This window comes from Camelus bactrianus, chromosome 8 (genome assembly GCF_048773025.1).
Source record: "Camelus bactrianus isolate YW-2024 breed Bactrian camel chromosome 8, ASM4877302v1, whole genome shotgun sequence".
NCBI classification, from domain to species: Eukaryota; Metazoa; Chordata; class Mammalia; order Artiodactyla; family Camelidae; genus Camelus; species Camelus bactrianus.
The window spans coordinates 65,749,473-65,775,134 of NC_133546.1; the positions used below are offsets into that span (position 1 = coordinate 65,749,473).

Here is a 25,662-nt window from a genome sequence, read left to right on the forward strand (position 1 = left end):
GCTCATAAGAGACTGCTATCAATTATATATTGACAAATTGGATAACAAAGAATAAATGGGTGAGTTCCTATAAATATCAAACCTACCAAGACTAAATCATGAATAGAAAATCTGAATAGACCAGTAATGAGAATGAAGCAGTAATAATAATAACAAAAAAAATCCCAACAAAGAACAGCCTAGAGCCAGATGGCTTCATGTGTAAATTTCAGTTAACATTTAAAACAGAATTAATGCCAACTCTTCTCAAACTCTTTCAAAAAAACTGAACAGGAAGAAATGCTTCCAAACTCATTTATGAGGTCAGTATTCCCCTCATACCAATGCCAGACAAGAACGTTACAAGAAAAGAAAACCACAGACCAATATATTTGACGAACACACATCCGAAAATTTTAAAAATAAAATTCTAGCAAATTGAATTCAACAAGACATTAAAATAAATATACACTTTCATCAAGTTAGGTTTATTTTTGGGCTGTAAGGATGGTTCAAAATACACAAATCAGTGTGAAAAACCACATTAACAGAATAATGGATAAAACCCATGGGAATCTCTCAATAGATTTAGAAAAAGCACTTGACAAAATTGAATATCCTTTCATTAAAAAAAGATCAACAAATTAGTATAGAAGTTATAGAAGAAATGTACCTCAACATAATGAAGGCTATACATGACAAGCCTACAGCTAACATCATACTCAGTGGTTAAGAGCTGGAAAGTTTTTCTCCAAGATCAGAAACAAAACAAGGGTGCTCACCCTTGCTACTCTTATTTAACATACTAATAGAAGTTCTGGCTAGAAAAATCAGGTAAGAAGAAATAAAAGGCATCCAAGTAGGAAAGAAAGAAGTAAAATTGTCTCTGTTGCAGCTAGCAAGCTTTTATTTATATAAAACCCTAAAAATTCCATCAACAAACTGTTAGGACTAATAAATTCAGTAGAGTTGCATGATGTAAAATCAATACACAAAATCAGCTGCATTTCTACACACTAACAACAAGCTATCAAAAAGAAATTAGAAAAAAAATTGCATTTGGTATGGCATCAAAAAGAATGCAATACTTAGAAATAAATTTAATCAGGGAGGTGAAAGATCTGCACAGCAAAATCTATAAAACACTGATAAAAGAAACTGAAGACACAAATAAGTGAAAACACATGCCATGTTCATGAATTGAAACAATCAGTATTGTTAAATATTTGTATTACCCTATGTGATCAACAGATTCGATGCAATCTCTATCAAAATCGTAATATCATTTTTCATAGAAAAAGAAAAAAAATTACAAAATTCAAGTGGGTCCACAAAAGATCCTGAATAGCCAAACAATACTGAGAGAGAAGAACAAAGCTTGAGGCATCACACTTCCTGACTTCAAATTATACCACAAAGCTATAGTAATCAGAACAGGATTGCACTGGTATAAAAACAGACACACAGACCAATGTAACAGAATAGAAAGCCCCCCAAAAAACTCACACATATACGGTTAACTAATTTTGACTGGATTGTGGGAAACAAAGGACTTTACTTAAAATCTATGAAAATCAGAATAAACTATACCCTTTAGTTAATAATAATGTGTAAGTATCAGTTTATTAATTGTGACAAGTGTTCCCTACATATAGAACATTAATAATAGGAGAAACTGTGTGGAGGATATACAAGAACTCTCTGTACTATCCTCTCAATTTTTAGGTAAATCTAAAATTATTCTAAAAATAAGTTTGTTTTAAAAAACATTTTTATTGATTCAAGTTGATCTGCTAGTCAAGCAAGATAGAATTTTAATGTGGATAAATACCCATATATTTACTTGTTCTGAAATGTCAGTTTTTAGCATGGTCAACTTTTAAAAAGGAGAGCACCTTACATTATGGTAATATTTCTTCTCTGTCATTTGTGGATAAAATCTAAAAACTAAATAGACTGATTTATGAATTTTTTAAACTACAAAAAGAGCTGTTGTATTCTTTATCTCATCATAAAATTACAGGACTTATACTTCAATGTAGAAGTATATTATACTCATAATTTGGAAAATTATAAATCTATAATAGAGGAAAGAAGCACATAATTAAACCTCATGTGTGAAAATTTTGGCAAAAAGTAGGCCAATAGACTAGTAGGCTGGGCACAGCAAGGCTAAGACAGATCTGTAATATATTTACAATGATAGAAAATCTTTGGAATTGGCTAACTGATCAAATTACAAACTTTAAAAGACATTTAAAATTTCACTGATGCAAACCCACTGATTTCACTCTACAGTATCCACAGAAATGTGTACATATGTTTACTAAAGACATTACTAGAATATTCACTGCAACACTACATGGAACAGCACCAATAAAAGATAACACCTAAACGCTCACCAAAAGTACTAAAAGAAATAATTTGTTTATACAATGAAATATAGCATAGCAATGATAATAAATGATCTATGACTAAGAGCAACATTGAGAAATCTCACAAGCATAATATTGAGCAAAAGAAACCATATACAAAAGAATATATATTACCCGATTCATTTCACATAAAGTAGAGAAACTTAGCTATTATCAGGAAAGTTGTTAATCTTTGGGAGTTAGTAACTAGAAGGGGAAACTTACGGGGCTTCTGGAGGTGCTGACCTGGGTGTATTCAGTCTGATGAACACTGATGAGTTGTACACTTACAATATGTACACTTTCCTCATGATACTTTATAGTTAAATTAAAAATTCCAAAAATTTTACTTGAAATCAGTTTGGGAATGACCTCAGTGTTTAAAAATCTGCGTAACATCGGGCAGGATCTACTGTGTAGTTCTAAGCATATCAGATGGGAAAGGATTTAAAATTCAGCTTGTCAGAGCTCAAGATCACATAGAAAAATAAAATACCGTGTACTTCAGATTGTGTCCATACAGTCCTAAAGCAAAGGATTAATTCAACCAATTAAACAAACCAGTGAAAAACTGTGAAACCAATCAGCTGACTGAGATGAAAATACTTGTTCTAGATGTCTCATGTGATTCCATTTCTGCTTATTCATCACAAATCACTGAGGATCTTCAAGCACAGGCTCGACTCCTTGGTCCTCAAGCCAGTGAGAATCACAATGAGAGATCATCTCGTAGGTAGTAAGTGGGGTCCAGAGTTAGCTAGAATCCTCATAACTGAATCACTAAAACCCAACATTTGTTTGTGTTTCCTCCATCTGTGCAAATTCTGTATATTTGGGTTTTGCCCCTCTTCCTAGTTTGTGTTCCAAATACCTCTGGTAGCAGTATCCTGAAGTCCAGCCAACTTGGCTGGAGGATCCTGAAAGCCTGCCTAGCTCCAGCCAGCTCTCTCTCCTTTGGGAGTTAGGTCTTGTCCCTGACCTATTGGATACTGGCTGAGATGTATTTAAAACTGTTTCAGTTCCCCTTGGAGCCAAGAGAGTGTCACCAGCCTAATTTTAAGGATTTCATTTGCTGCAAAATACCCACCCACTGGGCAGGGCCTTTTTTGCGAACACCACCACTGATCAGCCTGAGATTGCACTGTGCTCGCACATACTGTAACTTTGCTTCCTGACCTCCCTCCTTGAGCAACAGCCCTAAGCCAGGTCATTTTTCCAGAATGGTTATTCCCCTTTTCCTGACAAAAATCTCTTGTCTTCCAAGAGCCACAGGCAAAGCCCATGCAAAATAAGATATCGTGAATAAAACTCCTAGTCACTGCCTTTTTGGCTACAGAATCAACCAAATAAAAATGTACCAGTTTACATTATTTTGACTCTTAGTAACCTAAAGGCATGGAAAATTCTCTAAATAAAAAGGCATTTAAGCCTGGCAAAGCCTGGAAAACACAGACAATGATTGCAGTTCTACATTTCAACTCATTTTCCATAAACACGCATAATCATTACAAGGTTAAAATTGAAGTTCATTTTTGCCTCAAACTATAGAAATCACTTTATATCAAATGTCAACCAAATCTGCAAGCTATTATCAAGCAAAGGAGAAAAACATATTTTGACATTTCACACCAAAAATACCCTTTCTGGACACATTGAAATCAAAATAAAATTATTCAGCTTAACAATTCAAACAAAAAGTAAATTAAGATCATTACCTAACTTAATTTGAAAATACTATAAAATTTTAAAGCAAAAATTCAAAATGGCTGAATTCCTAAACTACTTATCAAAGGGAGTTCCTAGAACCACAACACCTTTCAAATGATTCTATTTCAAGAAAGTCAGACTTAACAGTTCAACTAGTCTATTTCCCTGAAATAATTATTTTTCACTGTTTTGTGGTTGCCCAATTTTTCAGATCTCCGTATACTGTGGGTTCACTGGCTCCAGTTGGTCTGAGGTCTCCACTGCATCATGGTCTACCTGGCCTAACCACCAGAATATGAAAGGTGATCAAATCCACTTACTGTAAGGTGATAAAAGGCACTGTTCACTGGTTAGACAAGGTAACAGTCTGTAAAGTGGTTGGTGCAGGAATAGATACTGATATACCAGTTGGGGAAAACTCCAGACAATGTCAAAATGAATACATGACCAAAGATTAAGAGAACTAAGCTGCTTCAGGGCTACTTCAGGGTGTAAGTAGTTGTAGGACTGAATAAATGGTATAGACAATAGATTTTGGCCAATGAGTTGCTATCAGCAAGTTCCGTAATATAGGATAACTTTGATAAGTTGTCCTGGTCAATTCAGGCTGCTATAACAGAATGCCAAAGACTGGTGGATTAATTGATGAACATTTATTTCTGACAGTTCTGGAGACTGGGAAGTCCAAGATCAAGGTGCTGGAGTCAGTGTCTGGGGAGAGCACTCTTCCTGGTTCGCAGATTACTGGCTTTTCACTGTATCCTCACATGCAGAGAGAGACGGAGGAAGCAAGTGCTTTCCTGTCTTTTCTTAAAAGAGCGCTAATTCTCTTCATGAGGGTTCCACTCTCATGACCTAATTACCTCCCAAAGGCCCCACCTCCTAACACCATCACACTGAGATTAAAATGTTTCAAAGTAAAATGAATTTTGAAGAGACATAAACATTCCATCCAGCACAGCTACCATTCCGAGAGCATGAAATTGGAAAAAAGAAAATTCCTCAGTGCAGTGAACACAGTTTCTGTGACAGAAATTTAGAGAAACTTACATGACTTTGTTTACATTGTCAATATTTGCAGTGGACACACCGGATCATGTTTCTGCTTCATTCTGCTGAACAGAAAAACTTAGTAAGAGATGTCTGCTCTAAACTCTCTGTTTTTCAAAATTCAGTACTAACCAATTTTAATGGTGGTTTGTGTTAATTTTAAAAGACAAGGCATACATTTTCTTGATCTGTTTATATGAATCACTTTATATAGTGCACAATGCATAATGAATTCAAGCTTTTAATGATTTAAAACTAGTTTAGCTGCAATCTAATATACTGTTTTAGTATTTTTATCTTAATTCCAGGTATGATATTTATTTCCTAGTTTCCCATTTACTCATTTAGGTATCTTAGGTAATTTATTTACTTTTTAATTTTAATTTTCATATGTGTGCAGGCAGTAGAAAATATTTCTTACCTGCTTCACAAGATTATTAGATCAGCTATATTACTCTTTCTATCCAAAAAAAAAGAATAAGTGATATTAGCATGAAGTTACAGTTTTTCCAAATGTTCAATGACTATTGTTTTACTTAGTTACACTCTCTATAACCATCATCATATATGTTCCAATATTCTTTAAAGAATATATATGCATGAAAAAACTTACAATTAATTCAAAAATGTTATTAAAAATCTCAAGTAGGTAGCAGAGCAGATGAGGTAGTATATTAAACAATTTCAAGGAGGACAGTGAGTGAGAAGAGTTTCTAGAATGAAGACTAGTCTTTCCTTTGATCTTATTCTCTTTAAGAATAGGGAACGCAAAACTGATCATAGCCATCACACCCACTTGGATTAGGAAATCAAAGGGATACCAAAAGGCAAAAATAATTCTCAAGAAGTGTAATGTTTAGAAAGACGCTGAGACGAGATTCTTTGATTTTTTTTCTCTCTCTGTGAATATAAGCTTTAAGTACAGTAGTTGGATAAGTTAAGATTTGATCACAACTCCTTATATCCTATTGGTCAATGATGGCCTGAGTTTTAAGTGTAAACATAGAAAATTAAGACATCTTATACCCTCATTTTGCAGATGAAGATCTCTAGTTCATGAAGATAAATTTACTTGTCCTAAAATAAATAAATTCCAGTCAGATCAAGAATTAGATTACAGAGTTCTCATTCTTTGTCTAAGATCCTTTCCATTAACCCAAATTATCCCTAAAAGTTATCTTAGTTGGACCTGATAGTCATTGAAATTATTAAATTATTATTTAATTTGTATTTTTAATTTTATATATATGTATGATGCCATTTTTTATCAAAGGATTATTACTAAATTATGAATAGTTTAAAGGAATTAGGTTCCATCTGAGTTTATAGCAATTCTTCTGTTACGTTAATGAATACTTACCATCAAAGCTGAATTTTCTGTTGCTCTAAATAAAATAGACTCTTTCTTAAACATCAATATTTATATTTAAAAATTATCCAAGTTCAAGATTTTCTAGCAAGCCAAGCTAATCCTAAAACATCATAATCAGAATTAATTGAGATAATATTATTCATATAATAAATTTGTGTAAGACTATGTTGCACTGATTCCATTAAAAATAATTTTCTACCTGCTTAATAAAAAAAGCTCCCCATTTAAAATTTCTTTTCTAAATAACAGAAATTTTGTGCTACCTCCTCTCATTTCTGCTCCATTTGGAGTTTGTTTTGGATATTTCAGTTTTGTGGGATTTTTTAAAAATATGAATGCAGTAAAAATGAGCCTTGTCTAGTTTTCCTACTAATAATTTATATATTTATACATAATTTTCAGAAAACTATTCAAAATATATCTCAAATCTCTGTGACTTTTAATATACTTTCTGTTAAGCTTTCCAAGAAATGTGAGATTGTATTAAACTTTTAATTAGGGATTTTTCAGTGTTTTCAGTTGAGAAAAAGTTATCCAGTGCAATTCAACTCCTGTAACTATTAAAATAAACTCAAATAAAACTTATGAATATGGTTATCAGACAGCCAAAAAAAGCAAAGTTATCCCTCTGTTGGGAAAGTTTCTGGTTGGAGAGAAAGCATGTGTAAAGTAGCATGTGTTCCATAATCAAATGGACAAGGCTATTTATTAATTGAGAAGAAAGGAAAAGAATCATAACTTTATAGATGCATTGAATTTGAGATATTAAGTCTGAGTCAAAAACTAGTCATTAAAATAAGTGACTTAGGGACTAAAAGTCGTACAACTATCTGCCGTTTCCTGCCTACTCCTCTGTTACCCACATCTAGTCATCCCTCATCTCCAGACTCTGCACTGTGCCAGAATTTGGTATCCATCTGGCCTCAAATACTGGAGCTATAAACTGGCCAGGGGCAGTAGAGTGGCAGCGAAGTATCTGTTCTGACCTTGGGACTCTATTACTTCATTCACTCACTAATGTATTTTTAAAATATTTATTGAGTGCCTACTATGCACCAGGCATGATACCAGCCCTAAGAAGGCGGTAATGAGTAAACATTACATCACAAGTTACATTTCATCTTCTGTAGCAGAGAGATCAAGGTAGGTATTTATAACATACTATACCAGAATTAGAAGATTAATATTTATTCAGTCACTTTTTAAAAATATATTCAGTATCTGTTATGATCCAAGGTGTATCCTGGATTCTGAGAAGATGATGAAAAGGGCAGGCAAGTCCCTGTCTCCCTGGTGTATCACATTCTACGGAGGAAGAGGAGAGGGGAGAAGGCAGAGTTGGGTAGATGTAAACAAATAAAATCGGTTTTAAAAATTCAGAAATAGATACATAACAGGGTCCTACTGTAGAGCATAGGGGATGATAGCTAATACCCTGTAATGGCCTATCATGAAAAAGAATATGAAAAGGAATATATATATATATATATATATATAGCTAATATATATATGAATAACTATGCTATACACTAGTAATTAACACAACATTGTAAATCAAATGTACTTCAATAAAAAAATAAAATAAAAAATTCAAAGAAAGATACTGTGGTCTGTGGTAAATGTGAAGGAGAAAGGCTACGTGGTAAGATAGAAAATAAGGAGAGAAGAAGCTATTTTAGTCAGGGTAAGGTGAGGCCTCTTTGAGGAAGGTGATTTGAAATCCAAAAATGCTTTTTTTCAGATTTAAGTTTCATAAGTTTCACAGTGAAACGTATGAAAATTCAGATAGAGTATGTTCTACATAGAAGAAAGGAAGTATAAAGTCCCAGAAACAGAAATGTTTTATGACGATTCAAGGAAAAGAAACAAGTCCTCTAGAGCTGGAGCATAAAAGTGAGGCAGCTATTCCTAAGTGATTTGGGGAGATAAAGGAATTTGTAAGCCATAGTAAGGAATTTGAATTTTATTCCAAATGAAATTGGAAGATATTAAAAGGTCTTCAGTGTTAAAGTGAGATCATCTGATGTATGTTTTAAAAGATCAGTCTCATTGCTTGGTAGCAAATGGAATACAGAAGGGCAAGAATAGAAGTGGTGAGCAAGACAAACCAGAGAGCCATCACAATGGTCCAAGCAAGATATGATGTGGTGGTGACTGCAAAAGTAAAGACAAGTAACAAATTTGAGAATACTTTAGAGTAGAAGAGACAGAGATTATTGACAAATAAAATACATAGAGTTTTGAGTTTCTTGCTTGAGCAATTGACTATTAACATTTATTGAAATGTGGAAGACTGGGAGAAGAATAAATCTGTTTTTTGATGGATTGCTTATTATTGTTGTTCTTCTTTTATGGAAGGAGAGAATAGGAATGAAGAAGTCCATTGTTTTCTTGTAAAATGTGAGTTATCAATAAAACCTAGCCCTCCAATAAGGAATTGGATATATGATTCTGGATCTCAGGTGAGAGGTTAAGGCTACAGATAAATATTTGAAAGTAATCAGCATAAAGATATCACTGAAAGCTGGGGTTACCCAAATTATATTAATTATAGAGAAAATAGAGGAAAAGCTAACCATCAGTAGAAGTAGAAGTGAACCAATGAGACGGAGAAACAGTGGTTAGTCAGATCAAGGAGAAATGCTAGAAAAAATTTTGGGGGGGATGTAAAAACCGTTAACGCTCATACAGACATACAATGAATATGTGTCCAAATTTAACACAAGTCATTAATTAAGGGAACCAGATATATTTCACAACTAATTCAAAGGAGAAATCAAAGACTCACAACCTTATATGGAGTAAAGAAATAACAAAATAAATTTACAAATGGACCACAAACTAGATTAATCAGAAGAAAGTGGAAAATGTAAGAATTGTTTCTTCCACCAGATAAAATGTACTTTCATGTATGTAGACAAGAATTATTTCCACTGCTTTCAGTTACCTATAACTCCCAGTTGTAAAAAGCTCAAAGGCAAGGCTCAGAGTTCCCATAGAATCAGACAATCCCAGAGGCTCCAGCATGGCATTAAAAAATACTCAGTGATCTCTTTTGCTTATTTCTAAGTCAGATTGTTCCTTACATGGATAACCAAAGGAATACAGTGTCCGGGAAGCCAAGAAATAAAAACTGTTTCAATCCAAAGTGAGTGGTCATCTATGTTGAATGCTACTAAGAAATACAGGGAAATGAGGACAGTGAAGCATCCTTTGGATTTGATAACACGGAAATCATGAAATAACAATTTCAGAGGGGAATGGAGATGGAAACCAGACTACTGGAAAGTAAGTGAAAAGTTGAGAAGTGAAGACTGGAAATGTAAACAAAGTCTTGAGAGGCTGGGTTTTTGGTTATTTGTTGTTTATTTGTTTACCCTACTAAGGAAAACATTGACCTGTGGTAGAATCTTGGAAGCCAACCTGCAAGGAACGAAATTGTTTGCTTTTTTGACTATACAGAAAGATCCTGGATTATGTTTGAATTTCTTAATGCTGCTAAGAATATCCACGAAAGGTGGAGGAACTGCTAAAGTAGAAGAGAGAGAAAAATAAATATAGATGAAAAGTGCCTATGAAGGCAAAATTTGTAAGAGCCAGTGTATAAGTAGAAAGGTACATACCACAGAAAGACAAGGATAATACAAAATGGATAGTACATGGAACTTCTCTCCCTCTCTCTCTCTCTCTCTCTCTCACACACACACACACACACACACACACACACACATCCAGTAAAAGAATCCCCCTGTGATGCAATCTGAATTCTGAGGTTGTTTTTCAATATTCTACCCAATTACCAACTTTCCTAAGAGCCAGTTTCTCCATTAGCTGGGCATTCCATTCCTGCACCACCCCCTCTCCATGTCAGAGGCCTTACGTTTTATCTGCCTTTCCGTTTCTGACTGTCAAGATTGCAATCAAATTCTTGGTCTAGAGCTATCTACCAATTGCCAGCCTTATGCCAGCTTAAATGAACATCAAATCTCCCTTTATTCACTTTAAACTTTAACTCATTGTGATCATTTTCTGTTTGTTCTTTACCTCTTAAAGGATATCCCACTTTCGAACTTTTCTTGGCCCCAAAGTCTTCATGTCTCCATGCCTAGAATCACTGGTGTCTGATGCTGTGCTGGTGCTGATGTCTTCGTTGGACATCCTTCTTTCTAAGAGTCACCATCAATTGTATCCTGACATCTCCTTACCAAATGATTATGACAAGTAGCTTGAATGTGAACTGTTGAGAAGAACTTATATACTCACTAAATTAAAGAGACTTAGGAACAGTATAATCAAATTACAGAATAAAATCAAAATGCATCTTTCTTATTTAGAAAATTTACACAGAAATACAAAGCATTATGTTTTATGAAATCCCACTAATGTGGTCATAGAGAGATTAAGTATATCTGCTATAAGCATGTTAGACTGGGTATATGAGAGAGAAACTAGCTAGACATTTCTAGATATTTTCAAATTTCAAAATAATGGGTAGAAAATTTCCTCCCCCTTTCTCTGAAGACAGTGGTCCTGATAATTTTTAGAAGCAGTCAGTATAAATGATACAGTAAAGTATCTTATCAAATTATCAAAAGAAGCCAATTTTTGATAAACTATCTTCTCTCAGCCCCAAAGAAATACACATACACACACACACACACACACACACACACACACACACACAAATATTTCCTATGATACCGCGGACTTAGAAGTGTCCAGCTTCTTAAAATCCTTAATAAAATTGTGAATGTCTATTCATAAATTTTAAAAATCATAACTCTAGTTGGTAGGTTTGAAATAGATAATACAAAGCAACTGTGGGTATAGTCTATATATTCCCAAATCCTCACTTACACAAGTCAGTATACTCTATATAGAAAAAAAGAGAACACTGGTTAATCTGCTGACTCCTCTCAATGAGGTTTTTAAAAAGATCTTCTGATGTATTTTATCCTTTATTTACCTTTCCCTATGGCAGCAATAAGCCAATGTTAGTATAAATTTTGTATTAAGGCTATATGATAAGATTAGTATTATTATTCCCAGAACAAGCTTAAATGAAAAGAACATTTGAAATCAGATCTTAAGTCGTACAGGACTAGGCTTGAACACCACCACCACGGTGGAGATCTCAGGCCATCCTGTATATCTATCCTTCATCTTTATGTTTGAAATAAAGGTAATAAGCCATTCCCCATAGGATGAGGGGATTAAATAAGATATTATTTATAAATAGCCCAGTGACTGGGATACACTAGATGGTGGATAAGTGTTGGCTCTTTCCCTCCCATTCAAAAATAGAAAACAGATGCAAAGAAGATGTAATCAAGTACTCAGCATCTCACAAACAATTAACTAAAGAAAAAGGGTCCAAATCAAGTTCCTTTGTCTTCACTTACAATACCAACCAATTAATCATTGGAACATGAAAAGTCCAGTCAACCAGTATGTTGCTGTCTCTAAATATTAGCACAGTTGGTTACACACAATAATAACAGCTCCTTGTTAAGAACCTCAGCTGACCCTTAACCCCAGTTAGCTCTCCAGAAATAGAAACTATCTGGGGACCATAGATGGTTTAATGTTTATCCACAGCCAGCAATGAAAACAGAACCGTCTCTGTGATGGTGTGTCAGTAGCGCCATCTATGTATGGGAAGAGTAACACATGTTCCTTGGTGAACTTTTTCAATATAATGACTGGTTGTTTTGGTAATGGAGAAAGGAAACAGAGCCACAGTCTACTGCTCAGGTTCTGAGCTATCCAGCTTCTGCAGAGGCCCTGATTGATTCTTTAACTTCAATTTTCTAAGCCAGTGGTTTAGGTTACAGATATCAACAGTTAGACTAGGAAGGTATATGAAATTGTTGAAAAGACCTATATCATGCTGAATAACATTTTATGAAGAAAGAATAAAAATCTTTGGATGGACATCAGTTGGTATAGACAGATAACCAAGCTCTACCTAAAGTACTAGTAAATCATGCCTACATAAAAAAACTAAATATTTCTATCTTATATTAGTATAGAAAAGAGACTTAATGTCCACTGTATTTTGAGCCGCATGATAGATAACAAGGAGTAAGGAAGAACACCAATTGATATACTTCCTACTTTGTGGGAAAACAAAATTCCCTCTAATTATGCTTATTTTAAGTTAAAATAGAGCAAAAACACTAAGATGTCTCACCAGTTATGGACATAATTAGTTAATATTATTTGCAATTATTTTTAACATTATATTTAACATTTTCATTTCTAGGAAAAAAGTAATTTCAGGCTTTCCTGAAAATTATCTATGTCAATTTGCCCTCCATAACTAAACCCTTTTTTTCAAAAAGAAGTATTTTTCAGAACATATTTTGAATTAGATAAATTTATCTCATTTGATCATTTTCAAGCATTAATTTTCAGTATGAACACAATAATAAATTCAGTTTTCAGGTTAAATATAATTATATCCTATTTTTAATAGAGTGATGTCTGAGAGAGAAACACATTCCATTAAAACTTAGACTGAAACACTATCTGAGAATCCATCATTAGCCAACTGGGAAGAAGAGAGGAAAGAAATCACCTCCAGGAGGTGGAGTTTTAAATTCACTGTCCTTACTTTGTAATTTCCTGCAATTAGCACAAGTCGTAGGGCATTTGACATTTCCTTGGGCATCTAGTTAAACCTGAAGTCTTCCTAGTGTTATACCAGTAGGACTGCAACATATTTAATTTGCTGGCATTTAAAGGAAGAAAAAAAAATATGATCATTTAAAAATTCTAGCAAAGATTTCTGCATTCCTTTAAACAACACATGGATCTCCCATGACAAAAATCTTTTTTTAGCTCACAAGTGGACCAATAACTTTGGTTTTTTTCACCAGTATATTTAAATAGAAAAGGTGGCAGGGTGAAGGACAGCGGGGTGAAGAGACTAGCAATTATTAAGCTTCTACCATTTCCCAAGTACTTTAAATATAGTATCTCATTTAATTCTGCCAGTAGTCTCTTAAGGAAGTATTAATATTTCCATTTTACAGGCGAAGAAACTGTCCAGAGGGGTTAGGTACCTTAAAGAAGGCTAATACAGTTAGCATAGTTAGTAAATGGCAGACTAAAGATCTGTATTCCAGTTTCCCCAACTCAAATAAGTATGTTCACTCTATTACTATACACAGCATATATATATAAGCAAAAATTAATATTAAAACATCTACACTAATTTAAAAAGCCAGGCACAAAAGTGTACGTTATGTATCGTTCTTTTAAGAAAGGGTTCAAATAACAGTAACAACAAATTTGTGGCATTAGAAGTCAGAAGAGTGGTTTTCCTTGGGGAGGGGTAGAGACTAAAAGGGCGCAATACAATGAGGTCTTCTAGGGTACAGATAATGTTTAATTTTTTAACCTGTGTACTCATTAAATCATTAATCATTAATCATTAAATCATTATTATTTTAAATAATGCATAAGTGGTTTTTGTGATAATTCACCAAGTTGTACATTCATGATTTCTGCACTTTCTCTTTGTATATATATAAAATGTACTTCAATTTTTTTTTAAAATACTCATTTTTCAGTTGGATGAGATATCTATTCCATGACATTTAGGCTTGAATTGATCCCATCAAAATATTTCTCTTTAGCTTATACAAAGTCCAAACATCTTGGATTTGAAGAGCTAAGCAGAACATCTTTCCAAAATGACTTTCATCTGAGACATCTGTATTTATATTTCTGATCCCATCAAATCCTCAAAGGTCAGAGGTAAATACTTAAAAATAAAAGTATGAATTTTTTATATACTGCCAGCCGCTTCAAAGGTGACTCAGATCAAGAATTGGCTCCAGTCTTAAAGATGATGTATTTTTTCTCTTGCTATATCAGACTGCTTGGCCCAACCATATGTAGAAAATATGCTACAGTACTGAGTTTTATTTTTATATTTAATATAAATGCTGTAACAAAAAGAAAGCATTTAAAGTAAATTTAAGTCAAGAAGTCTCAGTATTCATTACTTCCTTCTGGACTGATTGGTCTTATTACCTAAAGTCTTTGCATGACTAGCAGTTTTCATGAGACAATTTATAACCTCTGTGTTGAAAGGAAAGAAAGAAGGAAGGAAACAAGGGAAGAAGTTAGAAGTGCGTTCTGGTTTTAGAGATGGAGTCTCAAGTTTTTTGATATGTTATGAAATTTTTTCTTTTGTCCATATTTTAGAGATAATACCTATAAAATTATAAATTTACACATCAGAAAATACTATAAAGTATTCTACAAACATTTCAATAGGACAATTTGAGAATGACCTTTAAAAAGTAGGTACCTTTACCAAATCTCACCCCAAATACTTCACCTGAATCATAATCAAGCCTTTACACCTTATTTCTGGGCTACATGAAAGACAGGACAGAGAGGAACAAACTAAATGACACTCCTCCCTTTGAATAATCAGAAGAAATCTCAAAGGTAGGATATTTCACAGGACAGCTGATTCACTTCAGTCAAAAATTCAGCATCATAAGTAAAGATGCAATTGGAGAATCAGAGACTTAAGGGACACATCAACCAGTATGACATGTGGTACTGGATAGGATTCTGATTTGCACAGATCACCTGTGAAGAACATTGAGGGGACCAACCAGGGACATTTAAATATGGACTGGGTATTAGTTGGCACTGTCACTAATTCTGTGAAGTGTGATAATATTATTTTATTATCTAAAAATATGGCCTTGATTTTATAAAATGCACAATGCAATAGTTAGTGGTGAAATGTCATGATAACTATAATCTACTTTAAAATATATCATATTGCAAAATAGAAAGCTGTGAAACTATTTTTACTATTTATATGAGAGCTCACAGTGCCCCATTTACACTTACTTCAATGATACCAGGTATCTTTCCAAAAAAATTATAGAAGTCATCTTCTTTTAATAAAATTATGAAATCCACTCATTATTTATAGAATCAGCTTAATAAATGATTGGTTCCCAAATTGGCCCTGGTACACAGAGGGCAAGGAGAGACTGAAGAAAGAGGCAGACCTTCAGATTGGTAGGGACAGGTTTAATAAGGAAGAGCACTTACTTACAAGGCTTGTCTTTAGCAGCCATAAGATGAGTAGGTCTCTGAACCTACCCCACAGAATCTCAGAGTTGACAGAGAGGCTTTCCTGGGTTCAGTCACATATTTAGTCTCAACATCACAGTGCTCTCTCAAGGCTGCATCCTTGAAAAAGATTCTCAGTGTGGGAACTGTAGGCAGAATATACATCTGAAGGACAGGGGAGGGGATAAAGAGCTGCCCACTGACTGGGTCCAGCTTGGGGGTCAATCTGTGGTCACATACTCTCAGTGACTTCCTCCAACATAAGCTAACAGAAAAAAAAAATGGGCTTTTACTTGAGAGTTACACTTTTTAATTTGAGAAAGAAGATAACTTCAGATATTGCCTACCCTAATTGCCCTCTTATTTACCTGATATTTCTTACAAAAACCTCTGACTGTTTAAAAAGCCCAAATCTCCCTCAAAGGAGGGAGACACTGCAGCTCAGATTCAAAATGAGTTCCAAGAGAGTAGTTCAACGTTTCTATGTAGCAGACACGATCATTTCATTTACTGAGTGCCTATTACATGGCAGTCACTATGTTTTGCATTTCACGTCATTTCTAAAAGGCAATTAGTACCATCTTAATTTTACCTGTGGAGGGAACTCAGGACTCGTTTGTATAAACATAGAGAAATTGTGGAAAATACACTAAATCCTTGCTACTCAGTGTGGTCCTCAGATCAGCACCATCTTGGGATCATTTTAGAACCGAAGAGTCTCAGGTCCTACTCTGGACTTGTCCAATATGAATCTTCATTTTAACAAATTCCCCGAGTGATTTGTATGCCCATTAATGTTATGAAGCCCTGTTCTGAGCAATTAATATTTGTTATAACCAAAAGATGAATTTGGAATGGAAAAAGAGATTATTAAAATTTCCTGTATAGTTCTCTGTTTTCTTTGCTAGTTTATAAACAAGTAAATATTACTCTTATAATTAAAAAATAAAAAAGAAAAGTTTTGGAATATATGCATGCATTAGTCTATGCAGGCTGTCATAATAAAACACCATGGGTTGGGTGGTGGGCGGTAAAAAGAAGAAAAATTTATTTCTCACAGTTCTGGAGTATAGGATGACCAAGATTAAGGTACTGGCAAGGTAGTTTTCATTCTGAAGCCTCTTCTCTTCAACTGCAGGCAGCAGCCATCTCACCATATGCTCACATGACCTCTTTTTTTGTGAGCTCCTAGAAACTGAATGAGTTCTCCGGTGTCTCTCCTTAAAAGGGCACTAGTCCCATCAGATCAGGACCCCATCCTCATGATTTCATCTAACTGTAATTATCCTTCAAAGACCCATCTCCAAATACCATCATATTGGTGGTTAGGGCTTCAACATTTGAATTTTCAAGGGACAAGAGCATTCAGTCCATAACAATGCACACACGCATACAATCCCAAATTATTATCTACGAATAACTATGAGACAGTCATTCTGCGTATTTGTTCCTGGGCAGTGATATTTTATTCACTTAAAATTGAGCAATAAGACTAGAACTTTACCTGCTTGTATTTCATAGAAAGGTGTCCCCTAAGTTGTTTTTTCACCTTTATAGCTTCATTAGACTTAATATTGTATTAATTCAGTACTGCTCCCCTAGGAAGAGTATGAAAGTCCTTTTTGTTGCTCAGATGTTCAGAATTACCCATGAAGTAGGAGTTTCTTTATAAAATATGTTACATGTAAATGAAACGGCCCTTCAGGCATTGCCTGCTGTTACCATGGTACACTGATCTAAAACTGTTCACCACATGCTGGCATATAAAGTGTTTAATGTAGGCAGTCCTATGAATGTCTGAAAGACTAACTAACCATAGAAATCTCAGAGCTATTTTATTATAGCTCAGTATGAAGACAGTGGTATACACAGGAGATTAAATTAAATAATCCAACAACTCTGCAAAATTTATATTCTTGCTCATATATCATTTTCATAAATTGTTTCTGAAAACCTGTCTGTTTTGATCCTTTAAAATTTTTTGCAAAAATCTAAATATATACAGGAACTTCCTTAACCCTTTAAAGAATATACATGTGAAACCTATACTAACATCATCCTGATGAGAGATTGAACACTTTCCCCCTAAGACTGGGAAGAAGGCAAGGATGTCCTCTCACCACTGCTATTCAACACTATACTGGGAGTTCTAGCTAGTGTGATTAGGTAAGAAAAAGAAATTTAATATGCAAACTGAAAAGGAAGAAAGAACAAGTTTTGAGTAGGGATGAGCTCTGCTCACAAGCTCTGAAATACCTGGTGAGTGACCTTAACAACATTAAGTTTTACCACTTACAAGATAATCTATAGGATAATCTATGGGACCTTCATTTTACAAAACACATCCGCTGCCTTTCTCAAGACTTGCTTTCATAGTAGTGTGGAACACATGAAGGTTTCTTTTCAGGGCCAATAACAAAAGACATACCTCATCTCAGGGTTTTGCTGTAATGTGAACATTTGCTATTCAACATAAAAGTGGAAAGATATAAAGTATGATAAATAAGAAACAGTCTTTGGCATCAGGCTCTCCTGGGTTTGAGGACCAGGTCTACCTCTCACCAGCTAAGTGGCCTTGGACATGAGGTTTAACTTCTTTAAACTTCAGATTTCTCACCTGTGTAGTATGTTGTTGGGAGGAATATATTCAATAATTTATATGCATTTAGCATATAACAAATATTCTATACAGCTAGTTATTATAATTATCATAATTTCTATGTCCTACTTCCTTAACTCTATGATGCATATTTTTTTTCTCATTTTGACATTTCTCTAACCTAGATGTATCTTTCAAGTGAGTTAAAAAGAAACTTGTTAATGGGATTATGGGGGGGTACAACATATAAATAATTGATATTCTCTTGTATGATTTTTTAAAGCCATAGGTTAAAAGTTATCTGTTCACTCAATTTAAACCACATTTCAGTTACTTGCATTAGCAGTGCCTCACTAACTGAATTTTACTTTAAATTCAGATCCCTAATTGTTGAATAACAGACCTTCAAAACTTACAACATGATTTATGCTTGAACTAAAACATTATGATGCCTGATACTTACTAGCCGATGCAATGAAAGGCAACAGAAATCACCATATTTTTATCAGTGGTCTTAAGCTTCCCCGTCTATTAGAATCACTTGGACTTTCTTAATTAAGTACTAGTGCCCCATATTCTGCCTCAGACCAACTAAATCAGATTTGTGAAGGAGTGTAGAGAAGGCTAAAGTATTTGAAGTTTTTAAAAAGTACCCCTAGGTGACTCTAACATGCAGCCAGGTTTGGAAACTACTAATTAGCAATGTAATTTTCAAAGTTAGAAGAGGTTGGTAAGACTCCTGGCTGAATTTCATGTTTAACTTCCAGCAATAGATATTCAATATAAGTGTAATGTTCAATGTAAGCGTAATATTTCAGTTAAGATGATTGAAAATCAGCAAAACTTGGGGGTATAAAGATGGAGGTTTGCCATTTTCATTTAAAATTTTCTGTATCCAAAATTAACTCTCATGAGCCAGTTTTTGTTGGTAGCAAAGATGTTAAATTAACTAATGAAAACATGCATTTGAAAGGTTTGAAAAGCCAGTTCAGGGCTATCTTCTCAACCACCTTGCTGAGCATGGGCACCACATAAGCTTTCTCTACTTCTTCCATTCCTGGCTCTATTGGCCATTTTCAAACAGAGGGAAGGATGGGGAAAAGCCCCTTATGAAACTGAGCATGCGTTCATTGTGAGGAGGTCAGAGGTTATCATGGCATCCCTTCCCAAGGTCCACCTATTGAAACTTACACAGTCCATTTTCTCAGTGGGGGTGATATCTGATGCTGGTTCTATCAGGTGGCACACTGGGTACTGCGTGGACGTTCATCCGGCCTCTGTACTGTTCCTTGGTGTGAGTAATTTCCTGAAGCTCAGCTGTACTCTGTATCAGGTAGATTCTAGCTAGGGTTCCATACTCGGGCCTCTCAAAAGGTCAATTTTCCCTTCACTGAGTCACCAATTTGCTCCTTGTGATGATTAATCTTATGTGTCAACTTGGTTAGGCTATGGTACCCAGTTGCTGTGTCAAACACCAGTCTAGATGCTGCTGTGAAAGTATTTCTTTAGATGTGGTTATCATTTAAATCAGACTTTAAGCAAAGCAGATTACCCTCAATAATGTGAGTGGGACTCATCCAATCAGTTGAAGACTTTAAGAGCAAAGACTGAGGTTTCCTGAAGAAGCAGTTCTGCCTCAAGACTGCAAGGCAGATACCCCACCTGAGTTCCCAGCCTGCAGATTCTGAACTCAAGACTGCAACGTCAACTCTGACCTGACCTTTCAGACTACTAATCTGCAGTATAAGCCCCCATAATCACATGAGCCAATTTCTTAAAGTAAACGTGTGTGTGTGTGTGTGTGTGTGTGTGATCTTCTATTGGTTTCAACTTTCTGGAGAACCCTGCCTAATACACCACTCAAACACTTTGTGTTCTACCACATAGTCCTATGGGAATGAACCATTTTAACATTTTTGATCTGTACCCCAGGCAGGATGCTTGCTTGCTTTCTCTTCCATTGCTCTTTCATTGCACCACTATGTTAACTTCTCTTGCTTTCTTCAAGCCCTCATAGGGTGGAACTCAACTGCCAGGATTTCATATATTGGAAATATAGGCAAAATAGGGTATGGTACACATCCACACTCTCAAATTCCCCCAAAAAATAGTTTATGAGAATAATCTAATTGTTATTCTCTGTCTCAGAATTACTTTGGATAACAGAAACCCTCATTGCCCTCACTTCAGTTTCTTTAACCTTCCCTGACCCCTCAGCCTCCTCCAAAAGGCAAAATACAGTATGGGGGTAAGCAGCATGACCAACTGTCCCAGTCTGCCTAGGACTTTCCCAATTTTAGCACTGAAATCCCAATCCTACCGAACTGGAAGAGTTGACCACACTAGAGAGAGGATCAGGTTAACCTATCAGATTTTCTCATTTTAATATTACTATGAAACCTTCTCTATCCATCACCCTTATAGTAGGCTTTTAATCTCAGAAGTCAAGAATCTCACAGTTTTGGAGTCTTGATGAATCTCCCATCAAACAGAAACTTCATGTCTCCATTCTTAATTGTGGGACGGGTTGTTGCAGAAGAACTTACATAGTATATGACATCTCGGAGCAGTAGTCTGTCACAAAGCAATATTTCATACATTAAGCTAAAAGTAGACTTTGTTAACTTTCCAAATAACTTATTAATGCTCAGAAATAATGAATCTGACATGGGTTATGAAAAAAGGCATAGACTATGGCACTAGCAAAGTGGCTTTCTGAAAATGAAAATATGTATATTAGTGCAGGTTTATAATAAAACTATTACATATATTTAATATAAAGATTCTGCATTGAAGATATATCTTAAAATCAATAGTTTCTTGGAGGCTAATAAATTCATTGTTATTTTTATGGATTTAGTAGAAACAGTGTGGAAATGGCACCATCAGTCCACAAAGTTCCTCAGTCACATCTAGGACATGAGCAAACCGACCAAGCAAGAATGGAAGAATGAGAGTCCAAATAAACATGAATGACCTTTCAGCTGTCACAGAGTACATAAGGTAGCAAGTTCAGGGAAATTAACCGAGAAGGGCTGTAGCAGATCCTGCAGATGCAGGAAAGCAACTCAGAGTCAGGTGTATGAGAAGCATTGGTTTCAGAGGTATGGTGTATATTATGAAACCAGTCCTAAGGGCATGTAAATTATGCCTTTAATTTATGCAGGGGCAGGAAGGTCAAAACACAAGGAACAGAAGTGAAAGGGCATGTGGGCTGACATCTTGCTAACATACCTCTGCCCTAGATAGATTTTCAAAGTTAAAGTGAGAGCAAACTAGTGCAATGAAAAAGTGCCACATAGGCAATATCATTCTAAAGATCTACCATTATAATTGTATTATATGTATTCATTCAAGTGTTTATTGTGCTTTCAGCAGATTAAATAAATGCTATTCTGATTTACATGCAGTTTATTTTCTATGTGAGATCTGAGATTGTTAGAAAAACAAATTCTTATCTTTTTTATTGTGATGTACTTTTCAAAAACTTTACAACTGTTTGTGCTACCCTGGCTAAGGTTTTATTATGAAATAGATTGACTAGGGGAAGTACTTTAGAATAAATGTCAAGATGTAATTTAAGAAATGATATTATATGCTAATAATTAATGTTTGCCATTTTAGACAAAGCAAATACTAATATATATGAGCCAAAAGATATAAACAGAGTCCACAGAAGAAATCATAGGGAAATACAATATGTACTTTGGGTTTAGTACAGATGGCATTTTCATCTTACTGATTCACAAAGATTAAAAAAAACTGAACTTCCTTGTCGGTGATACTTTTCTTTGTTGGGAAAACTTCTATCATAAAAAAGAGAGGGCTTTATTTTTTCACTCTTCTTAATATTTTTTCAAGGGTTCAATACAGATTGAAAAATGCTACTCACCTCCATCTACACCTGAAATCTTTGTTATGCATGTGGGTCAAAATGTTCTTGGCGAGGGAAAAAATCATAATTATTGAGAAATGATATTAAGAAAATGATATGACACTAGTATCATACCTTAGATGCTCCTTGAGAGAGAAAATTTTATCTTATTTCCTTCTCCACAGCCCTGAGCTCAGTCTAGATACAGGGAAGGTGCCCAATAACATATTTGCTCATTGAGTTCGTTTGCTTATCCTGTCGGAGGGAGGTGTTGCATCACAGTAATGCTAAACTGCGCACCTCATTACACCTCTGACAAAATGTGAATGCTTATGCTTCAACTTATACTCACATCCCTTGAGCTATATGTACTAAAATACTATTATTTTGGTCCTAATAAAGTTTTTTCTTCTCCTTGTTGCCATCTAATTGAGATCCTTAAACCACATGATAACAAAACCTGCAAGCTACATATTCTTAGTTCTATGTTAGGACTTCTGTGTAACTTAGGCTCACAAAATTTCTCAAATAAATTATTATGAACATTTAAAATAATGTTTTAAAATTGCAGTTTAAACTAATTTGAAAACTGATACCAAATGTCAGCATACAACAGGGCTGAGCATATGAAGACTGTGGCAGTAGGATATTTCACAAAAAGGCAATAAAAATCCCCTAAAATGTTAGGAGATTTTTGTGCATTTAAATCTATAATCCCAAAAAGGATTCTGTCCTCATCCCCATATGGTGTGTGTTGAGAGACATTAGCTTCTCTGAAAAAATAAGAATATTTTCTTCCATTTTTTCATAAAACTGAAATTAGAGAAAACCTACAGTTTGTCCATACCAATTGATTTCTCCAATTTATTATCAAATCTTTATTGGGTTGAACAATAAACTTGGGTCCTTAAACTACCTGTTTACCACATAAAAATAATCCAAGATGGAATTATGGAGTCAACAAGGTTGCCCTGGATATTATTTTTGGAAACTAAAGTATTTACCACTTAAAAGTGATAACTCTTCTTGTGCTCAAATGTAACAAATAAGAATACCAGCAAGTCAAGTTGCTGCCTACTTCTGTTAACTTTTGTAGATTTAATATTCCTCTGAATTTTACCTTGTTGCATGTAGTAAAGTCCTGAGAAAAAAAAAATTACTCACATTTTCAAAATTGTTTCTCTCATTTAAACAACACCCACATGGTAGGAACAAGTCATTAAATCTTTCACAAAATGCTACCTGACGTTCTCTAAAATACCTAGCAGGAATGGACACTCATTTTGGTTAACCATTATAGTCCTTTTTTACATTTTTATATCTTTTTCCAAAGGGGAGAAATATGGCCCTATATAAACCTAATGCCAAGAAAAATGTAAGCTAGTACTCATTAAAATACCCACTCTTTGCCAAAGCTAAATTCTGCCTCAGAATTGTGAGGGCAACGCCCATTCACAATGTCCTTGACACCACAGCAAATTGTTTCAACCATCTTCATGCTATTTAAAGTGTGAAAAAAATACAGACGATCTTCTGGAATGCATTCATTACCTTGAAAGTGCTTGACATGCTGGTCATGCCGCAATGAATAGGACTGCAGCTTTTGTGGTACAAAAGCACTTTTGCTTCATTATAGTCTCGGGACAACTTATGTTATAATCCCATTTTCAGTTACAATTGCTCTCAAAATTCCCCATTGAGAAACTTTCATACTACAAGCAGATTTAAATTTACCTTTTACATTTTTTTAAAAGGGGAAAAAAAAACCCTCTCTCCTTCAAAAAAAATCCTTAAGAACATCAGAAATTAGTTATAAGATTTGAAGATTCCAGACTACCATGATCATTTCAATGAATCATGTGTGCAAAACTTTTGAAAATTGTAAAGCACTACAGAATTTAAAGAATCTTTCATTTAATTTAAAAAAAAAAAAAAACAGAATCACATCTGCAGAGCACAAGGAGAAGAGAATTATAAAATAAATTCTGAGTTAATCAATGTTAATGTTTAATTAGCACCTGGATTGTTAGACTGCAATTTGAGATTAAGGTGTGAAAGATATTTTAATTATATTTAAATGATCTAAGCCCTCCCTGAACTATATTACTTGCCACAGATAGTGAAGTTGAATGATTTTCTTGCCAAAGTCAATGCTATTCATTAGTAAATATATATATACTTAAAGAACTTTAATGATTTGGAGAAATTAAAATGTTATATATTATAAAAAGTTAGGAATCTAATATTTAAATGAATGGTATTCCAAACTGATTGAGCTATGACTCAATAATGAGTTTAAAAGATTTCCTATTAATGGAAAAATTTACTAATTTCCCCAAACTACAATTATGCTGTCTTCTTCCAGGTAATAAATCTCCCCGTATCCTGCCAGGTAAAAGCGAGACTCCTCAGCGTGACTAGCAGCGCCTGACCCTGCCCTGGCTCTTGCCATGTCTGCTCTTACTCATCACCCTGCTGTCCTTCTGATGCCTTCACTCAGGCTACTGCATCTGTCCAAATTACCCTTCCTCTGCTCTACACGTTTCCTGCCTGCCTGTGAACACAAACTCATCTGAGAGACTTAGCCCAAGCACTACCGTCTCCTTTTAAGCCTTTCCTGGTGCTCCACACACTCAGGATTCTCCACTTTTTCACCTGGGCCATTTTTAGCATTACACCTGTAACACTTTGCTGTATATAGCAATTTACAAATCCCATCCATCAGCAAGCCCCATCAGTTCTACTTCTGAAATCTGTCTTCAATTACCCACTTCTCTTCATCTTCTTTACCAGCACTCAACTCAATCCATGGCATCATTTCTGATCTTGTTGATTACTATACTCTCCTAATTTATCTCTTTTTCCACCCTGGCACCTTCCACTCTTTTCCACCCCATATTCCAGGCAGCCTCAGTGACCTTTTAAAATGCCATCAGATCAGCAATCTGTTTTACGTCTGTTAATATGTTTGCTGTTGCAAACCTAAAGTTCCCATGCCGATGACCTGCAAGGACCTGTAAGATCTGGCTCCTCCTGCCTCTCCAGCCTCATCTCAGATCACTCCCCATCCCAAAGCCTCATCCTCCAACAACACTGGAATCATTCTGCTCTTCAAACACGCTGAATTCCCCCTGTGTTCATCTCTAACTTCTCCTAGTTTTCACATGGCATTCTCACTGCCATTCTTCAGGTCTCTGCTTGATATCACCAGCAGAAGGGTCCCTCATCACTTTGGGTAAAGTAGTCCCTCAATGACTCTAGATCATACTACCCTCCCCCATTTCTCCGTACATACTGAATGCTGGGTGTTGCTTTGTTTACTTGCTCACTCTTACCTTTGTTCCTAGAACGAAGGGCTTCGTGAGGGCAAACTTTTGTCTGATTAGATGCTGCTCTACCATAATCCCAGTCCCAGCTCACTGACCCATGGTGGATACTCATTAAATATTTGTTTAATCAATCAATTAATTAATGACTTAGAGTTCTCTCCCTGTTACACTATAAACTCTCTGAAGGCAAGTGTCATGCCTTATTTATCTTTGTGATCCAGAATCTA

General features: G+C 35.0%; 1 long non-coding RNA gene across 5 annotated transcripts in view; it reads right to left on the reverse strand.

Moving 5' to 3' along the window:
* Positions 1-25,662, reverse strand: part of LOC123613624 (uncharacterized) — a 490,223-nt gene that overhangs the window by 280,018 nt on the left and 184,543 nt on the right. For 3 of the 5 annotated variants that reach the window (XR_012508744.1, XR_012508746.1, XR_012508743.1), the window contains exon 4: positions 5,151-5,212. The exons of the other annotated variants lie outside the window; for them this stretch is intronic. This is a non-coding gene — a long non-coding RNA (uncharacterized LOC123613624). The remainder of the gene's footprint in view (positions 1-5,150; positions 5,213-25,662) is intronic. 5 annotated transcript variants of the gene reach the window in all.